This window comes from Terrapene carolina, unplaced genomic scaffold (genome assembly GCF_002925995.2).
Source record: "Terrapene carolina triunguis isolate 2854851 unplaced genomic scaffold, T_m_triunguis-2.0 Scaffold51826, whole genome shotgun sequence".
Classification (NCBI taxonomy): Eukaryota; Metazoa; Chordata; order Testudines; family Emydidae; genus Terrapene; species Terrapene triunguis.
In genome coordinates this window covers 1-6909 of record NW_020716177.1, presented here as the reverse complement: position 1 = coordinate 6909, position 6909 = coordinate 1, and the positions used below count along the sequence as shown (strand labels likewise).

At 39.9% G+C, this 6909-nt stretch overlaps 1 pseudogene; it reads left to right on the top strand.

Moving 5' to 3' along the window:
• Positions 1-5126: 5126 nt before the first annotated feature.
• Positions 5127-6067, top strand: LOC113405970 (annotated as a pseudogene).
• Positions 6068-6909: the final 842 nt, after the last annotated feature.

Here is a 6909-nt window from a genome sequence, read left to right as displayed (position 1 = left end):
GGAATTCCACATTGTATTACTGGTGATGTAGACCTCCAGGGAGCTGGAATTACAACTCCCAGAAGACAATGCACCGATAGAGAAATGTGGTTTAATGTTTTGTTTAACTGCTTTGAAACAAATCATTTTGGGTCAGTTCCAAAAAGCAAAATATTCTCATCTGAGTTGAACTGACCCAAAACCTAACATTCCCATTTTAAGTTTTCCAATGGAATTCATTTTTGTGGAAATTGCATTTTCTGCCAGAAAATCCATCCTACAAAAAATTCCCAAGCACCTCTACTTAAAAGCCTTCCCTATTTGACTTTGGCCTTAAATTGCAGCATTGGAGGTTTTAAAAAAAACAGGTTAGACAATCACCTGTCAGGGATGCTCTAGATAATACATAGTCCTGCTGTGACTATGGGGATTGGACTAGAAAATCTGTCAAGGTCCCTTCCAGTCCTACGTTTCTATGATTCTATGATTCTCTGCTATTTTGAAAAGATCACAATTCAATATTTTTCCCAAGTAGATATTTATAGACAGTAATCAAGTCATTCCTCAGCCTTCTCTTTGTTAAGAAGAATAGATTGTTGTACAATGTATACTGGATAGTAGACCTTAGGGTGCAGCAGAGAGTGAGGGACTGAAAAGGGGCGGCTACATTGTATAATGTGCACTAGGAGCAGCAGAGGGTGAGGGGTGGGGAAGGGGCAGCTATACTGTATAATGGACACTGGAGACAGCAGAAGATAAGGGAAGAGAAGGGGACAGGGCACGCTGTATATTTGCAAGATCATGTCACAAATTGCACAAAACTAGAGGCTGAGTCGAGATGTTTTTAGAGCAGTGGTTTTCAACCTTTTTTTCATTTGTGGACCCCTGAAAATATTTGAATGCAGGGGCAGACCCTTTTGGAATTTCAAGCTGTGGTATCCAGACCCCTGCCATAGAAGTCTTAGACCAAAAACTGACTGAACAGAATTCAACTATAAATGTTGCACATGTTCGGAACGGAATTTGATGCTGCATGAGAAAGGGTGCTAAACTGTGGGCATCTATGCTAATGACAACACTCCGGGATTTGTCCTGTAGGAAGAGTATTCACATGCTTTTGATTGATCTGAAAAATGGAATTCCTTTTTTGGGATCTGAAACTTTATTTTCATAGTCACCTTTCGTGGCCCCCTTAGACATAGTCTGTGGAACACCGGTTGAAAACCACTGTTTTAGAAAATTTGACCCATGAACTTTGAAAATAATCCAATCTTTTGGTGGTTCCACTTGAAACTTTGAAAGAAACATTAAAAAAAAAAAACTTGGTCAAAAGATATCTCATTTTCCACCTGAGGCGAATAGTCAGAATCTCTCTTCAGGGATCACAATGTAATGGATAAAATTGCTTTTGTTCACAGCTACATAAACATGTTAATAGATCCCTTTGGTAGCATGTGCCACAATACTTGTGAGATCCCTGAAACAGGAAGGAGTGGAAGGTGGGAGGAGAGTGAGAAAGAATAAAAATCCCCCGGGTCTTTTTGATTTGAAATTAACAATAACATGAGAGCCTACATCAAAGAAAGAGCTTCTTTCAGGAATGAATGATGACAATGGATCACTCTCATTAGTGAGTGTTTATTTAGTTATGATTGCTATTACAGTGCACAGGTACATATGTGATGTCTGTCTTAGACATAGCTGGATGCAGGATGGATGGATGGAAGCTGTGTACTACATGTGTGTGTGAGAGAGCAATCGAATGGAATATATCTGCTCACTGTTCAAGACAGAACAGGTGAAATGTCTCTTTCAAAACAGGTACATTTTTCATTCTATATTTTTAGTGGAAATTTTCACCAAAATAATCCATTTCCTAAAAATAAAATAAAATAAACATATTTTCATTGAAAAAGAGATAATCTCCAAAGTGTTATTTTTTAAAATTATGTTTGACAACCAAAAACAAAACAAATCAAAACAAAAATTGGAGATTGTGTTTTTTTCAATGAAAACTCAAAACACTTCAAAAATGTTGAAGAAAAGAGAAAACACTTTCATTTTCATCAAAATTGTCCATGAAGGAAAATATTTCCCCAACCAGCTCTTGTTTCTGGCAAGCTTCTCATCTTTGCATTGTTACATAAGAACGTAAGAATGGCCATACTGCATCAGACAAATGGTTCATCTAGCCCAGTATCCTGTCTTCCCACAGTGACCAATACCAGGTGCTTCAGAGGGAATGAACAGAACAGGTAATCATCAAGTGATCCATCCCTGGTCGCCCATTCCCAGCTTCCAGCAAACAGAGGCTAGGGACACTTCAGAGCATGGTTTTGCATCCCTTATCAAGTTCTTTTTTGAACCCTGTTATAGTTTTGGCCTTAAGAACATTCTGTGGCAAAGAGTTCCACAGGTTGACTGTGTGTTGTGTGAAGAAATACTTTCTTTTGTTTGTTTTAAACCTTCTGCCTATTAATTTCATTTGGTGACCTCTTGTTCTTGTGTTATGTGAAGGAGCAAATAACACTTCCTTATTTACTTTCTCCACACTAGTCATGATTTTATAGACCTCTAACATATCCCTCTTTAGTTGTCTCTTTTCCAAGCTGAAAAGTCCCAATCTTATTAATCTCTTCTCATATGGAAGCTCTTTCATACCCCTAATAATTTTTGTTGCCTTTTTCTTCACCTTTTCCAATTTCAGTATGTGTATATATATATATATATATATATATATATATTTGAGATGGGGTGACGAGATCTGCATGCAGTATTCAAGATGGGGGCATAGCATGGATTTATATAGAGGCAATATGATATTTTCTATCTTATTATCTATCCCTTTCTTAATGATTCCCAACATTCTGTTCACTTTTTTGACTGCCGCTGCACATTGAATGGATGTTTTCAGAGAACTATCCACAATGACTCCAAGATCTCTTTCTTGAGTGGTAACAGCAAATTTAGACCCCATCATTTTATATGTATAGTTGGGATTATGTTTTCCAATGTGTATTATTTTAAATTGTTCCATTCTTGTAATCCTTGTTATTGTCCAGATTTGAACTCCCTCTGTTTCTATTGTATCCTCTTTTGAGACGGGGATAGCAGAATCAGAACACAACATTCCATTTGGAGATATCTTGTTAGTAGATAGAATGGCATTAGACTATTTTCAGTGTTACTCTTCATCAAATAATGTATGCATCCATCCAAGCTGGGATTGTCAAAGGAGTTTAGGTAACTGAAAGCCATGTGTTGTCCCTTTAAAAATAAAAGCCAGTAAGACATTGGAATAACTTTACACACCTGGGTAAATCTCTTCATGTCTCAGTTCATAGATGCCAAGGCCAGAAGGAACCATTGTGATCATCTAATCTGACCTCCTGCAGAACACAGGCCAGAGAACTTTCCCAAAATAATTCATAGAACAGAGATTTTATAAAAACATCCAGTCTTGATTTAAAATGGAGTGGGAAACAGAGGGAAACATGTTCCCCCTTCCCCCGTGCTACAAGGTGGTTGAATGAACTAATTAATGTTTGAGAGACAACATAGGTGAATCATCTTCTGTTGAACCTCACCCACCTTTTCTCTCAAATATCCTGGGACCAACACAGCTACCACAACACTGCATACACTAACTAATGTGTGTGAGTTTCACAGTTACAGTGCTAGCTGCATCTCGTGCCTTTTCTGAGAGCCTCATGTCTTGGGTCTCCGACCCTTCCCTGTCCTGGGTTGGTATCTGGTGCTTCTCCCACTCTTAAAAGGGGATGGGAGCACACTGCCCTATGCACAAACTACTTAGCACCCTGCAGGGCCAATTGAGCTAGAGAATGAAAATGACGCTGTAGCCTAGTGGTTACTTGGGTGAGGGGAGACCAAGGATCACACTCCCTTTGTTGCAATGGATTACACAAAACAGAACAGATTCAAGAGGAGAGTTTGAGAGAGAGAGCTCCCCCATAGCCCAGTGGTTAGGGCTCTCCTCCAGTATCCCAACTTCAAATCCCTTCTTCACTTCAGGCACACTGAGGAATCAAATGTGGGTCTCGCACATTGCGCATAAGTCCCTTAACCACTGGGGTAAAGTTTATAAAGAAGTAACCACCATCACCTCCCCTTGATATTTTGTGAATTCTTTACTTTACTTTGCCTTAAAAACGAAACACAAAGTTCTAGATCAAAACAAAATTAAACATTTCTATTTGACATTGCCGAAATGTTTCCACTGTTTTGGTTCCATGAAAACTATTTGGAGAACTCTGCATGAACTTCAGTCTGCGGTTTTCATTGAATAAACTATTTGTCTGAAAAATTTCACCAAGCTCTAATTTACACTACTAACAATGTAGAATCACTCCTCTGAACCCTGATCAATAGTGATTCTGGATATACACGGGTGTAACTGAAGGCAGATTTGAGAGTGATATACCTGCCAAGCAGGCAGAAGGGGATTTTTACTCCTTCCTTTCCGCTGTTTTTCTCCAACACCTCCTCTTGTGTGTGAGTTACTGTCATTTTGCCACAAAGGCTACCATGACCAATTGGTGCAAATTGCACTGATTTTTTCCTTCTAAACCTTTTTTTGGGGTCACCTTATGCCCAAGTCCTGAGTTTGCTGCCCCCTCAATTGAGTTTATACAAGGGCCACTCTGGTAATTTGGATGAAGTTACTCCTGAAGAGATCAGAATTAGCACCATTGACTTTAACAGAGTTATTCTTTATTGACATGAGGTGTAAATGACAGAAGAATTAGGCCCATATACTTGAAATAAATGAGGCCATCTATATTCAGACTGAAGAAAGTACTTTTCCTCCCTTCAATAATCTAAGTATCCATCTATCCCGGTATTAGCTCATCTATCTGTAACCCATGCACACTGAGTGTGGAGCTGTGTCCCCCTCTGCTGGTGACTGGGCCACATAGAGGTTGATGGGCGTTGGCTAACAGATGGCTTTTTTAGCATAGACAGTAGAGGTTCATGTGTGAAGTTCCAGAGGTCTCAGGTCTAATTCCTGCAGCCAATAATCTATCCAGGGTCATGGTGCTTCATAATGGTCTATTTTATAAGGTTTCCCACCACCATGGTGTCTGAGTGTCTCTTCACTTCCTTAGGAGGTGAAACATCCTGATGACATGAAAGGAAGAAACCAATCCACTGCAATTAAGTTCATCCTCCTGGGATTTTCTGGTCTCTCTAACCTTCCAGTTTTACTCTTTGTGTTGGTCCTAGTTACGTACATGATCATCCTGCTAGGGAATGCTCTCATTGTTCTTATAACATTTGCTGACCCAGCCCTTCACACCCCCATGTATTTTTTTCTCCGGAACTTGTCCTTCCTGGAGATATGCTACACCTCGGTTACCATCCCCGAAATGCTGATCAACCTCCTCACCAGGGAGAAAACTATCTCATTTTCCAGCTGTGCTGCACAGATGTATTTCCTCATCTCCCTAGGGGGCACAGAGTGCTGCCTGCTGGCCCTAATGGCATATGACCGATATGTGGCCATATGCCGCCCCCTGTCGTATACTACCATTATGAACAAAGGTGTTTGCATGCAGCTTGTGGGCATTGCATGGCTAAGCAGCAGCCTTGTGACACTAATGCATGTCACGTGGGTATTTAATCTCCCCTTCTGCCCATCTAATGAGATTGACCATTTCTTCTATGATGCTCTACCTGTACTAGAGCTGGTCTGCGGAGACACCTACATGATTGAAATTGAAGCCCTTACCTCAACTGTATTATTTGTCGTGATCCCATTTGCACTGATACTTTGGTCCTACATCTGCATCTTGGCCACAATCCTGAAGATGCCATCTGCTGAGGGATGGCGTAAAACCTTCTCTACTTGCTCCTCACTGTGGTGGTCTTGCTCTTCAGCAGGGCTGGTCTCACCTACTTCCAGCCCAAGTCCAGTAGTTCACCCAGTACCAGCAAATTCTTGTCCCTCTGCTACACCATCCTCACACCGTTGTTAAACCCAGTTGTCTACAGCCTGAGGAACAATGAAATGAAAGGAGCTCTAAGGAGAACCTTTGGCAGGATATTATCTTCCTGGGGACAGCCATGATTTTGAGACGAATGACTCTGGACTGAAACTTGTGGATCTGAATGTGACCCCAGAATTGGGATCACAATCTGGATCAGCATCTGCCTTTGCCATTCAAAAAGATTCTTGCAAACTGGTTCCTCGTAATTAAGACTGTGGTGTACAAATGAGCTAGAGACTTGCTTCTATTGTCCATCACTTCTCCTTCTGGGATGCTTTCTGCTGGTTTGGGCTCAGAATAGGACTCCCAGGAGTTTACTCAAAGAGCTCAGCACCATTCTACTCCTGCTTTTTGCCTCAGTTTGTCTGGTGTTTCTTTTAGTGCCGGTCAACAAAATTATCTCAAAAATGTTTTTTTACACGTAAAGCATCTGCTTTTCTTGGAAGTTTTCCATTTTTTAACCAGGAATCCAAATCTTCCCCAAATATTCCTTTGGTTGGTTGGTTAGTTGGTTTTGGTCATTTTTTTTGTTTTGTTTCTCATTTGCTGAAAAACAATATATATATATTATTTTTGATAAAAAATTTGAAATTTTCCAAGGGAAAAAAATCTGACCCACTTTGATCAAATTTTTTGAAACTCTAATCAAACTTATTCACTCTAAAATTGGAGGAGAAAAGACATGCAGAAGAAGAAAATGAAGTGGTGGTGGATGCAATCAGTAGAAATAGATGTGGTACTAATAATTACAGTCTCCTGCATTTAAGTTCTGTCTGTCTGTCCATCTAGGATATTTCTCTTATTGTTGTTCACTTATTGTAATGATTTATGTATTTGTTTTTAATTGTATACCTCTCAAAAACTGACACCAACATTTCACTGGTGTAAATGGGACCAAAATTTCTCAGAACCTGTTTTCTAA